At 40.0% G+C, this 14,046-nt stretch overlaps 1 protein-coding gene across 1 annotated transcript in view; it reads left to right on the top strand.

The window, feature by feature from the left end:
- RASAL1 (RAS protein activator like 1) overlaps positions 1-14,046 on the top strand; it is a 1,855,221-nt gene that overhangs the window by 1,226,923 nt on the left and 614,252 nt on the right. The window lies entirely within an intron of this gene.

The raw sequence follows: 14,046 nt of genomic DNA, 5'->3' as shown, positions 1-14,046 counted from the left end.
AAGTTCTGGAGCCCTTTTATGTTACATGAGTCTATTTCCCACATTTCAAGTGGGTTATTTTATATAGTAGGCATTTAAAAGGGAACATGTTCATTTTTTTTAAGCACTGTTGCTGTCTGAATGTATGTTGCACACATTTGGACAGCAGCATCAACAGCAGTTAAAGCTCATATTATAGAAAAACAGTAACATTCCTATGATACATATTCTTCTTCCTCTTCAGTGCTATTGCTGTCCAAACATAACTTGCATATGTTTAGAGAGCAGCAGTACTTAGAGAAAATAATTTGTCATGGAGAAAAACAGCAGCCATACCTCTCAACTGTACAAATTTTCAAAGAATGTCCAGATTTTTACCTCATATTTTGGGTCTGTTTCTCATAAAAGTGTGGTTTTCTAACAAATCACTGGCAAATCATTGTGGGTTTAAGTCAAAAGTGATAAACATTTGAGTTTCAGACCTTATACTCTTCAGAAAATCCATGCTAATAAAAAAACTGTTGTTCTATCAATTTTCTAAGTTTGTAAGAGCAATATTTAAGAATTGTCCCTATTTTGGGGCCTTTGTCCCCCTGTTATAGATGCTTTTGTCCAGATTTTTGCTCTAAGAGGTTGAGAGGTGTGGTGACTGCTGTCAGTTTGTGAGCCAGTAACTGCACAATAAGTATCACTGTGGTATTTGGCCTCCAAACTCATTTACATAAGTAATGCTAGATTACATCAGGCATGCTGATTTGCTTGTCCAATTAGCATGCATATTTTTTAATTTTAATGAAGTTTTATTGTATATTAATGTCATGTCTTATTAGAAAAATATTCAACATTACTCAGATTAAAAGTACTCAACCAAAGTTATGCTTTATATCAAATTACATTTATTGTTTAATAAACTCATAGGTTAATATGTTTAAAACAATCAGAAATATGAATCTAGAAGAATATGTTTATGTGTGATCTTAAATAACAAATGAGAGAGGCACATGGACTGAAAAAATCCCCAATGTGTACTTAATTTGCTACTGTTTATCTGGGTCCTACCCGACTCCCTATTGCCTTTACTTATGTTTTTGTTAATCTTAAATGGCTATTTGACACTTTTCTATATAGTTTTCTTTCATATAGTCTATTTTCTGTAGGTTATGTAGCTATGACTTCTGTTTAGACTGTAATGCAATAGCTGAACTGGGGCTCCTCGAATGCATGTGCATAGAGCACATCATCTGGGAGCTAATATCTGTTCAGGAAACCAAGTAATACAATAAAAATCAGCAAAAGAAAAAAGTGAAAGAGCCATTTCACAAGACCTTAAAAGAATATGAAACAAGTTTCCTGTTGCAATCAAAGCAAGCCTTTCATTTAATAACTTTAGCAAAAAATAATCTTGATGCATGTATAGGAAGTAGAAAATATCAAAACAGAGTTATCATATGCAAGCTTCCTAAAGACCAATAGGTCAAATATTAAACCTGAGCCCATATAATTATTCTTGCTGAGATCCCTGTGAAACATTTTCATTCATATTGCTAAGCCAGTAATGCAATAGTAATTGATCTAATAATTCATTCCTAATTAACTGTAATGCAGTCTGATAACAGTAGATATAGTGCTCAAATTAAAACATAGAAATAATAAATTATAGCATTTATAGAAGAATAACCAAAGGAAACCTTGAGCACTTAATGTTTTCAATAATTTAAGGTTATCCTGATACCATCTTGTTTTTTGCCCTGCTGTTACCTGGGGATCACCTCAAGGTTTCCTTTGGTTATTTGGTTATGTGTCTATTGGTAATAGCACTAAATAGCTTTTAGGTAGTCACTTTCCAAGGTGAGCTGTGTAGATCTAGACATAATGATCAGGCCATACTTATGATGGAATCTTACTTAGAACAGCTATGTTGTATTAGTTAAGGAAGTGAGACATGTAACACTGGAAGAGAATTTAATAAATTTAGTTATAAATGTTATCAACTTGAGTTAAAAAATATTAATAATGTCTAACCACAGTCCCAGATATTTGATCTCCCTTAGTTTTTCTTATTTTATAGAGTTGACTCATCCAATATGCCAATCACAAAAGAGCTAGACAATGAAAAAAGAATAGCCTTGTTTTAGTAAATTTCATAGTAAGGTGCTTGAAGAAAAAGACTTGTAGAGGGTTTAGTTGTCTGCAGGAACAGATGACAGCATAATAGATGGGAGAGAGAGTATTTTTATGTGGGACCATATAAAAATATGTGAATGTTGAGTTGAAGCAAGGTTAAATGGCTGATACAACAAAAAGTAGTAACTGTAACAATGAGGTCAGGAACACCCCCACCCCCCAAAAAAGAGGACCTGGAAGTGACATAAACTCACAACTCTCTCCTGGTAGATAAGTGACTACAAAAAATCGCACTTAAGCCAGACAAGAGAAGTTTCAGGATTTGAAATTCACAAAGAAGGGCATGATGAAGATGAATATTTTACTAAGGTCCTCAGTGACCTCCCTACTAAGCTTTTCATTATCCATGTCGGAGCATCTGTAAAGGACTGTGATATGGTGCCAGTAATATGTTTCAATTAGAATTTGAAAGGAAGAAATATAATGTTTTAAGTTTACTGTAAGCCATAATTTTAGTTATATGAGAAAGTTGGGAAGATATTACACTGTGTAATAGGAGGCAGAAGACGGTCTAACAATGAGAGTCTTGGGCAGCGGAAGGATGTCTGTGATTTCCACAGAGTCAGAATTTAGCTAGGTTAAGGAGGTGCTATAAATGGGTATAAGAACATTATTGATGGCAGATATTAAGAGATTGGGGCACTCAGGCTTCTCTGTTTATGATTTGTCATACTTTAAAATTTTATCAAGTAGTGTGTTTTGTGTGATTTTTGAGTAATACATTGAAAGGAAACAGAATGTTGGAAGCTATAAAAGTTTATTATGTGAATGAAAGTGGTTGGGTTGAGTCTGAGCATAGTAGTGGATACAAAGAAAAGCATACCGAATGAGAATCTAAGGTAGGCAGTGGTGAGGACAGTAGTGCTACTGTCCACATCATCATTACATGTGTGGAATAAGGTTTATGAGCTTTTGCCTTCTGATATAAATATACTAATGCACATCAGAAGATGTTTGTGTGATTGCAAATGGAGTTTTACCATATATACAATATATTGCCTTGGTCTATTTAATAAGCTACATTTGTTATATTTCTTCTACAAGAAAATTAATCCAGGCTGGAAATTAAACCATAATTTTGTTTGTTGAATCAGATTGTTATGACACTTGAAAATATTGTGGATTGGTGAGCTGAAAGGACCAGGGCTCCTTTGTTAAGAAAAGAAAACTGACGATGTAATGGTAACAAAACACTGGAGTCTGTGTAGTTGGTGGAGTTAGTTAAAACTCAGTCTAAGTTATGGTTACTAGTTGAATGTGGTCTGATGGGGAAAATTTGGGTTGTGCATTAAAAATGGAGTAGAAAGTGTGAGATGAGAAGTTGAGGATGGAGTCCGTTTGGTACAGCCATATCTAGGTAGAGATGAAGGGTCAGCTTCCTGGACATAAGCTATTAGTGGGCATATTTGGCACTGTAGAAGAGGTGCCGATCATTCCCTTGTTGGGTAGTCACCTGGCTGGGAGCAGTATCTTAATTTAGCCAGCCATGATTCCAGTATGTTCTTTTTTTAGGAACAGTAGCAAGGAGGCATTTCAAAAGTATTTCAGACAATGAAAGAACTACTGTGCATAAACATAGTAGCTCTTTGCCAGAGGATATTTTGAAGGACATAGATTGAGGGGGCCATAATTAAGGGGTTTCTTAGGGTGTCACCTGACCTAACTACAGCTCTACACCTTGACCTGATAGAGACATTAATGACCCCAATGGAGAATGTGAGCTATCTATTGGAAAGAAAGCTGAGAGTGCGAGATGAGAAAATTTTGGAATCACCTAATACAGCATTTATCAAGGACAACTGTTCAGAGTTGAACAAAGCAATAACTAAATTCATTTCAGAATACAGGTTGAATAAATTGCATTTATTTAAACTGTATTTGCTTTAATATTGCTACACACTCGTGTGCTAGCTTGCACTGCACTTGAATTGTTTTTAGTGCTGTTTTAGCTGCTTTTTTGTAAAAAAAAAATTCTAAGCCTGTTTCCTGCCTTTCTTGTAGCTAGTCTAGTCCAGATACAGATTTGCTGTATCCAGGACTGTTTGTAAGCTTCTGAGCCCCCCAAGCCTTTCTGTGTTGGAGGGAAGCCTTCTAGCTTAGTGGGAGTGGTAAGCACTAGGTAGCCCATATACCACAAGAGGAGTTGTTTCTGGCCCAGAAATTGTAGTTTATTGGCCATTTGGGCAAATTTTCTATCTCTTTCAACTTTCTGGTTTAAAAGCCCACATTTGCACTTGTTTCCCACCTAGTCTAGTCCAGATAAAGATTTGCTGTATCCAGGACTGTTTGTAACCTCCTGAGCCCCCCAAGCCTTTCTGTGTTGGAGGGAAGCCTTCTAGCTTATCAGTGGGAGCGGTAAGCACTAGGGAGTCTATCTACCACAAGAGGAGTGGTTTCTGGCCGAGAAATCCTTTCAGCTTTCTGGTATAAAAGCCCACTTTGCACTTGTTTCCCACCTTTCCTGCAACAACTCTAGTCCAGATACAGATTTGCTGTATCCAGGACTGTATGTAAGCTTCTGAGCCCCCCCAAGCCTTTTTGTGTTGGAGGGAAGCCTTCTAGCTTATCAGTGGGAGTGGTAAGCACTAGATAGCCTATCTACCACAAGAGGAGTGGTTTCTGTCCCAGAAATTGTAGTTTATTGGCCATTTCGGCAGTTTTTCCATCTCTTTCAACTTTCTGGTTTAAAAGCCTGAGTTTGCACTTGTTTCCTACCTTTCCTGTAACTAGTCTAGTCCAGATACAGATTTGCTGTATCCAGGACTGTTTGTAAACTTCTGAGCAGTGCCAAAATCTGCTCTTCAAATTTTCCCTTAGATCTGCTAGTTCTCTCCTCTCCTGAACTTTTACTAGTTTATTAGTCTAGCATTTTACCAGACTTCTTGTAGCAATTATTGTAGCAATTATTGTAGCACATAAAAGTGCTACCAGCACTAAATGTTCTACAAGGAAACAGCTCCAGTATTTATTATTAATGCCCACCCCTTCAAGCATGTCTAAAGGTCAGTTCCCTGTGCTTTCTCCAATTAACCTGGTGAACTTGGGTATCCTGAGGCAATGCAGCAACTGCCTCATGTACACCGACAACCCTCTCTTCTTACCCAACAATTAGACTTGCGAGAGATGCACTTATATATTCAAATTGGAAGCCATGCACTCTCCAGCCAAAACTGGAATAGCTGGTCAAGAGGAGAAGGTCAACACTTGCACCACACCACATGGAACACATAGCCCTCCAGAACCCACACCAGCACTGCCTTTATATAAAAACACAAACCACACACCCACCTTCACAGAGGCTCTCAATAAAAATCTACCCAAACAGCAGAGACCTCCAAGGCAGAAACCCACTCGACCACCACAACACAACACTAATCATGAGGCACATAACTCTCCTAAACAGTGTGCCACTCAACTAAAGCCCCTAAGGCAAAACAGCATGCCCAACACACTAGTCATAGGTGACTCGATAGTGAGGCACACTGATGTCCCACTCACTAGGTTGAATATGGAGAAAGTCAGGTGCAAGGATCCGCCACATAATGCACACATGCAGGTCCCTCAACAACAGATATAAATATGACAGTCATTGTACATGTGGGTGTGAATGACCTGAGATGTACCTCCCTGGACTACATGAAAAGAGACATGGAGGAACTCTCAGATTATGTAGCCCAGGCGGGTATGACCCTAGCCCTGAGCAGCATCCTACCATTACCCAGAATGATACCACAGTGCAAGTAGAAAATGATTGATTTCAACAATTGGCTAAGTTTCTGGTGTCATTCTAAGGGGATCCAGTATCTTTCTCCTGGGATGACATGATTGACAGACCTCGATGCTTTGCCAGAGATGCCCTGCATCTGTCACCCCTAGGCTTCCAGATACTGGCCAAGGCTCTTGCCACCCCATATAGTGCCTTTTTTATGTGATGTTCCCAAGACCAAATTACCACCATAACAGCTGCAAACAAATGCAATCTGAGGGTCATGCTGCTCTATGGTAAAAGTCTAAATCTCAAAATGTACTCACTTGAAGCACTCCTTAAAATGGAGAACATTTGTGCTGTAACAGAGACCTGGTTCAAGGCAGCAGAAAGCAGCCCAGCACTACCAGGCTATAACTCATTACACACCTTTCAGCCCCAGAACTTGGACCAAAGCTCCGAAGGCAGTGGTGTTTCCATCTTCATAAAGGATGTGCATACCTCCAGACTGGTAGCCCAACATAACGTATCAGAGATACTTCAGGTGCAGCTAACATTGGGTAAGACAGCGATTCAGGTCATAGCCTGCTATAGGTCCCCAACCATGTCCCAAGACTCACACTCCACATTCCTAAGCACCCTGGAGAATATTAGGGCCCAACCTAACACTCTCATACTGGACAACTTCAACTACCCCTCCATTAACTGGGAAAACTACTCATGTACCAATACACTTGCCCAACGTTTCCTGGAATTCATTAATTCCAATGCCCTGGACCAGCTCGTTCTTACCCCCACTAGAAGTAGAAACATCCTTGACCTGGTCATTACTAACATGGACAACCATTGCTCTACACCAATAGTCGGGTCTGTATTACACAGTTGAAGTTCCGTAACTCCGAACACCTAATAGTCAAACCATTATGTTCAAAGTTTAAAAATAAAAAAATGACATACAACAAAAAAGCTTCCCTGCACCCCCCACTCCCTCTGCTACTTAAATATACCAACTCCTAGATCGCACCACATTGAACATAATAGAAATCTCCGCTTATGGAGATTTCCATTCAAACACGCAAACTTTTACAAATTTGAACTTATGGTCTCAACCATATGTGGTTTGAACTTGTAAAAGTTTGACTATGTGATAGGAACCCCCAATAGTCAACTCCTCCCTAGTTAGATCTGACTACAAACTAATCACCTTGGAAATCTGCACCCCCACCCCCGCAAAGGTAAGCACAATGAAAAAGTTCTCCAAAGCTAACTTTGGGCTCCTAGAAACAGAGGTGGCTAACTTCATGGCACCTATGCAAATGGAGGATAGTTGCATGACTGCCGAATCATACACCAGTGCCTTGTACAAATACGTATGCAAATGCGGGTTCATATTACGTTATCAAAAGATAATGTAATCAAACGCTCAGAACTTTAAAATGGCCGCATATCGAAACGGCGCCCCCCCACACCCCCTGCTAAACCTATATTTCAACTCTGAGATCCCACTACAGTGAGGAAAGGGCAAATATCCCAATCTTCACTGTACTGCGATCCCACAATGCAATCTTCGAAATCCGGCCATTTCAATGTTTTGAGCATTCGATTACGTTATCTTTCAATAATGTAATATGAACCATGCAATACATGGATCTCACTATACCCAATAGAACCAAGTTGCTCTCCTCCAAAAAAAGGAAGCCAATGTGGTGGTCTCTGCCATAAACCAACTCTACAACAGAAGGAGGAAACTGATATGGAATAAGGTGAAGTCCCAAGACTGGAAAAACTCCCTTATGAGCCTCAACAAAAAGTTGAGATCCTTCATCAAATCCTCTAAAGCTAGCTATGAAAACAGAATTGCAGCAGATAGTAAAGACAACCACAAGGCCTTCTATAGTTATATAAAGAATCTCCACGGCAATACCCAGATTTGCTCTGAGCACAATGGTACCTCCTATATTGAGCCAACAGATATTGCCAATATACTGGCCGACCGATTCAGTGCCAACTTTACCCCTCTCACCCCCCCAAAGGACCCCTCACAATACCAGTAGATTTCCAGGCACTGCTACACAGGTTACAACAGCACTGTCCAAGGCCAAGAATACAGCTTCTATGGGACCTGACAATATCCTTGGCTGTGTTCTCTATGAACTACAGAGTGAAGTGGCACCACATCTGGGTGCCCTGTTCAGTCACAGCCTCACCTCAGGCTTTGTCCCTACCGAATGACGCACTGCTACAGTCATCCCTCTCCACAAAGGAGGAGTGAATACAGACCCTGGGAACTATCGCTCCATTAGCCTGATGAGTCTGATATGCAAAGCTATGAAACACATCATCATGGACCTAATAAACAATTATATAGGGAATCTCCAAACATTGGATGCCACACAGTTTGGTTTTGTGAAGGGTACATCATGCCTGCTCAACTTGGTCGACTTCTTTGAATCAGTCACCAGAGCTGTGGATGAAGGCAAGGTGGTTCATACAGCCTACCTTGATCTGGCCAAGGCCTTTGATACTATTCACCACTCAGGAATCATAGAAAAACTCACTAAACTAGGCATCAACACCTATATCACTAGGTGGATTGCAAACTGGCTCACAGATAGAACCCACAATGTGAAAGTAGCTGGCTCCAAGTCAGACTGCTGACCAGTCACAAGTGGTGTCCCACAGGGTTCAGTCCTGGGTCCTCTCCTGTTTGGAATCTACTTGTCTGAAATCCAGGCCAATACAAATGGACTCTGACTGACAAAATTTGCAGACGATTGCAAGTTGGGAGCTATTATTAACTCCCTAAGTGATGCTAACATCCTAAAGAAAGGCCTCACTGAGACCAACGACTGGTGTCAGAACCATGGCCTTAAGCTCAATGACAAAAAATGTGTTGTAATTCCCTTTGGGAAAAACCCGGTTCCATGAATTACCACATTGATGGTTGTCCACCGAACACAGAAGGCGTTATAAGAGATCTGGGAACACAGGTTAACAGCAACCTCTCTTTTGAGCAACACATTGCCACTGTGGTCAGGAAGTCCTTCTATGTAGCACATCTCATTACTAAGGGTTTTGCATCCAGGAAGAAAGAGGTCATTGTCTCCCCCTACTCTTCCCTTATTAGGCCAGTCATCTAGTACAATGCCCCATTTGGCATATACCTCACTAGACACCTTCAACAACTGCAGAGGCCACAAAAGTATCTCACAAAGAGGATCCTAGGCCTTAAACACTTGTCCTATATGGACAGACTAAAAAAATTCCAACTATTCTCTGTCTCATATCGCCTACTTAGAGGCGATCTCTGCTTGACTTACAAAGTCATGTCTGACCCAGCTCTGGTAGAAATGCTACATCTAAAGAAATCCCAATCCCTCCATACCACTCACTCCAGAGACCTCAACCTCATTACCACAATCAACAGAACAATGCTGGAGGGACAGGTTCATAACCCAGAGACTACCCGTGCTATGGAATAGACTTCCCATACATGTCAAACAGAGCACCTTACTGGGCCTCTTCAAGATAAATCTTGATGAGTGGATGTGAAATAGAAAATTCACCTCGGGGATCATTCCAGTGGCTCTACTCGATAGAGGCACTGGGAACTAAGGTCAGGTGACATGATGCCAGGGTAATCCTATGGGCTAGGCTTGTAAAGGCTCCAGGGCTATTAGCCTGGTAACACCTATAAACCTATGAACAAATAGTATTTAAGAGGTTAACTGCTGTATCAGCAGAGATGGGTGTACCGCACATGTCTCAAATATATTCCATAATTTACCAGATGGGGACATGATGTTTATTTAAGGAGGCAGTCAGTTTACAAAGAAATGTATGCTTGATCAAAAGAATAAGGTCACTGCTTCTAATCTTGTAATTTCACTTTCTGGGAGGGTGTAGAGTGAAAGACTTAGCTAGATAATATATATTACATGGTAGCATAAACAGAATACCATCTGAGCAATATTCAGACTGTTTGTACGACTCATTTAAAGTGGCCAGTTTACAGAAGTGTGTGTGTGAGTGTGTGTGTGAGTGTGAGTGTGTGTGTGTGTGTGTGTGTGTGTGTGTGTGTGTGTGTGTGTGTGTGTGTGTGTGTGTGTGAGTTTCCTTTGTACTTTTTATGGCTTCAAATATATAACTACCAATGCTCACGTGTGAGGAAGTATTTTGGTCTAATCATTTTAATAGGTTTATATATCTATGGGTCTACTTTGGTACATCAAATTTATACTCACCCAGACTGTAGATTACAGAGACGACAACAAAATTGCAATAAACCAAACCATCACATTATCAAAGTTTTTTACAGGGAAAGAAGACACTTGGCCAACATTTAACAAAATAACACACTACAGTAGGGAAAAGGGCAAATTCCCCCATGTTGGTCAAGTGTCTTTATTCCCTGTAAAAAAAAAATTGGTAATGTTCAGATTTGGTTTATTGAAAGATTGGTGTTGTCGTCTTTGGAAAATGCAATTCGGGTAAGTGTAAATTCGGTCTACCGTAGTAGACCTGTTGGGTCTACTTCATATGACCTAAATTTAATTTGACTGAAATTCAAACTTTTCCCCACTGTAGTGTGATCCTGAAGTTAGTATATTTAGTTAGGGGGGTGTGGAGGCATTTTAAATCATACACATGGATATTTATAACTGCAATGAATAACTCTTTGCAGAAAACAATATTTACCTAAACTATGTGGGGGGCTTTGCCCCCCACACAGCCTCCATACCCCCCTAACTATATATACTAACTCCAGGATCACACTACAGTGCGGAAAAGGGCATATAACTTTTACTTTAATGTGTCAGTGTTATGAGTTTCAGTCAAAGGAGTTTTCAGTCTTTTGAACTTTCAGTGTTTTGGTCTCAGTCAAATGAATTTCAGTCAAATTAAATTTAGGTCATATAAAGTAGACTATATATATATATATATATATATATATATATATATATATATATGTGTGTGTGTGTGTGTGTGTGTGTAAATCAGAATCAGCAAATGTTTAAATAAGTACAATTAAATGAGTCAAAAGCTTTTTAAAACTCTAAGCTAATATCTGCTAATTTTAAAGTACTAATAATTATGTAATAAAGTAATGTAATTATTATTTTAATATTATCTTTATTTTCTCTGTATTAAATCCTAGATTCTACTGTTTACATTTTTTTATGGATTCATTAGTATTTTTCTGGGTTAAACATTCTGTAATGCTTCCCAACGAAACTAGTATAGCTAGTAGGTGCAGCATAGTCCAGATACAGGCTTGGTCCATCTAGGTCTGTTTGTAGTGGCTTTTTGTTCTGAGCACATTTTCCAAGCCATCATTGATTGGAAAGGGCCCTTCTGCACTCTAGTGAGAGGATTGTGCTGATTGGAACCTGTCTGGTGAAGGGTGGTTGGTCTAGGGCTTGGAGTAAGCATCCTCATTGGTCCTTTTGAACCTTTTTAGAGTTTTTTTCAAGTTTTTAGCTTCTGGTATTTAAGCCCTGTGTTTGAGGAGATTTCTGCCTGTTTGCTCATGCTTTGCAACTGTGCACTCCATCCAGATAGATAAATTCAACATTTTTTTTTCCCTTACATACAGCTGTAGCACAGTAGTGTAGTCCTCATCCTTAGTACTTCTCTGGCTAAGAAATATGGCTAGTGAGCTGTGACTTATTAAACCATCAGCAATGCCCCCCCGGCAGAAATATCTATTCACTGAGAACCTTCTTGATCAGTTCTAAAAAGCCCCCCTTGCCCCTTTGTGATAACAGTTCTTCAACCTAGCGTTATGGACAGTTGGACTCCCCTTGTTTCTCCTGCCAACCTTGTAGACTTTGGTCTTCTGAGGCAGTGTAGCAATTGCCTCATGCACACTGATAACCCGCTACTAATAAATCAGTTTAATACAGAGTGCAAGAGATGTACCTACACCAAGAATCTTGAATCCCTGCTCTCTCGTACTTGAAACATTGACACAGAAGAGTAACAAATGTAAAAGAGAACTATATGTTATGATTAAACTATATGTTGTACTAAGCTTCAAAAATGTTACCACAGTGTACTCTGCTGGAAGAAAGTTGACAAGTCAAGCATTGTATGACTGTTTGATCTCAAAGTTCAGAGACAGAACGTCTGGATGAAGGAATTCTTTCTATTGTTTTGAGACCAAAGATAACTGCAAGGTTTTACATGTATAATGTCTTTTTTTGTTATGGCTTCCTGGCCAGGTGCAAGCTTACTAAGAAAACTTTGTCTTTGTTGGCTTTTCCTTGTTATGGGTCGCCACAGTGGAACTCCGGTCCGCTAATGATTGGCAGTAAATTTTTATTGTGCCGAGTTGCCAGCCCGACACCCAACCTTCAGCAAAGGCACGCCCATTCAAGCATGTCTTTCGGAGGCCACTCGACCGCGGGGAGGACATGCGGACTTCACACAGAAGGCATTCCAGCCGAGAATCGAACAGGAGAACCTCTTCGTGTGAGGCAACAACGCTACCGCTGTACCACTGCAGCTTCACAAGCTTACTAAGAAAACTAAGAAATGTAAATTTAGAGTTTCTGGTAGCCTGGGAGCCAGAGAACTGTTAGGAATGATGTAATCTAAAATGAGTAAGCAGTGATGTATTATCAATTTAAGACTTTCTCAGAGAGAGAGAAACAGAACATTTTGGATTTTGTCTGAACCTGAACACATCTACTCACCAATACTCTGCCTTTGCTCTGAATGTATGTAAGTTATTTAGAACATTGTTTCTCTTAGAAATAGATAGAAAATAGTAAGTTTAGTCTAGCTGTTTTCTATATTTATGTCAGACTATTCTACAGTATTATTTTAAGCATTTTCCTGTGTCTGAATTCTTGACTAGCACTGTGTTGAATCGAGAAGATTTGTCTTGTGTTTTTATATTTATTATTAAATATTTTAAACCTTTCAACTGTGGCTGTTTTGTGAAGAGATAATTTAAGCTCTAGAGAACATTGCATCTATATAGTGATACTGTCCAAGCCACTCCAATAAGCATTGCTGTTCATCATACTTACTAATTGGATAATAATATTGCACAGTAAAATTGGACACCATTTAGTAAGGGCCTTATTAGCTGTTATTAGTGGTTGGAGGCAGTGATTTCTACCATATAGCTTGGGCAGAGAAGGGGGTATAGCTGGAGAACCTGTGCCAGCCTTCCTCAGGAGTGTCTGTGTGTTTGTATATAACTCATATCTCAAAATGTGCATGTGTGTGTGTGTGTGTGTGTGTGTGTGTGTGTGTGTGTGTGTGTGTGTGTGTGTGTCAGCTACTTGGGCAAGGACATGAAGCACTGGTTGGACAGATGGAGTGCTATGAGGACTTGGCTTGGAATCCTGGCTAAGGACTCCACTCTATAGCTGTGCCAGTGGTGAGTATATTGGGGATTTGGAGAGAAAGAAAGAAACCAGCCCCAGACTGACTGTGATCTATGTGTATTCTTAACAGAAATTGTACTTTACTGTGTGTGTGTGTGTGTGTGTGTGTGTGTGTGTGTGTGTGTGTGTGTGTGTGTGTGTGTGTGTGTGTGTGTGTGTACTTTTTATCCTTCCCAATCTGCATGCCCCTCACTGGTGTTAGTGGTGAGGATTGGGGCTCCTTGATTACTGGGCCAGTGCACGGGCATCACATATTAATGGGTTGGCAGTGGTGGGATATCCACACCACATATTAATTGGTTGGCAGTGGTGGGATATCCACATGAAATATTGTTTGATAGTGGTGAGATAGCTACATCACATACTAATTGGCTTGTAGTGATAGTGAATTCCTGTAGCTTGTGTACAGTGATCACTGAAGGTGTTTTTGTACTCTAAATCAGCCTTGCAGTGAATATTCAGAGTTCAGATCACAATTGTTTTATTTCTTTTGTTAGCTTAGTTAGTCAGGGAGAGCAGGCAAGCATGTCACAAAGGAGTATGGCAAGCTGACAAGGAGCCAGTTGGTTGAGATGTGCCAGGCTAAGGGACTGGTGCATGGAAACCTGACTAAGGCAGACATGATTGCAGCTTTGGTCACAGCTGCATCAGAAAACAGTAATCAGGAGGACTATCAGACTGGCCCATGGAGGTGTACAACACTCAGAGAATGGACAGCTCAACCTTTCTGCAAAGGACTTAAAAGTCCATCTGGAGCTAAAGAGACTTGAGTTGGAG

The sequence above is a fragment of the Protopterus annectens genome, chromosome 4.part0 (assembly GCF_019279795.1).
Source record: "Protopterus annectens isolate FY-2018-M chromosome 4.part0, PAN1.0, whole genome shotgun sequence".
Taxonomy (NCBI): Eukaryota; Metazoa; Chordata; order Ceratodontiformes; family Protopteridae; genus Protopterus; species Protopterus annectens.
The sequence above is the reverse complement of the archived record's forward strand: the minus strand, read 5'-3'. Positions and strand labels throughout refer to the sequence as shown.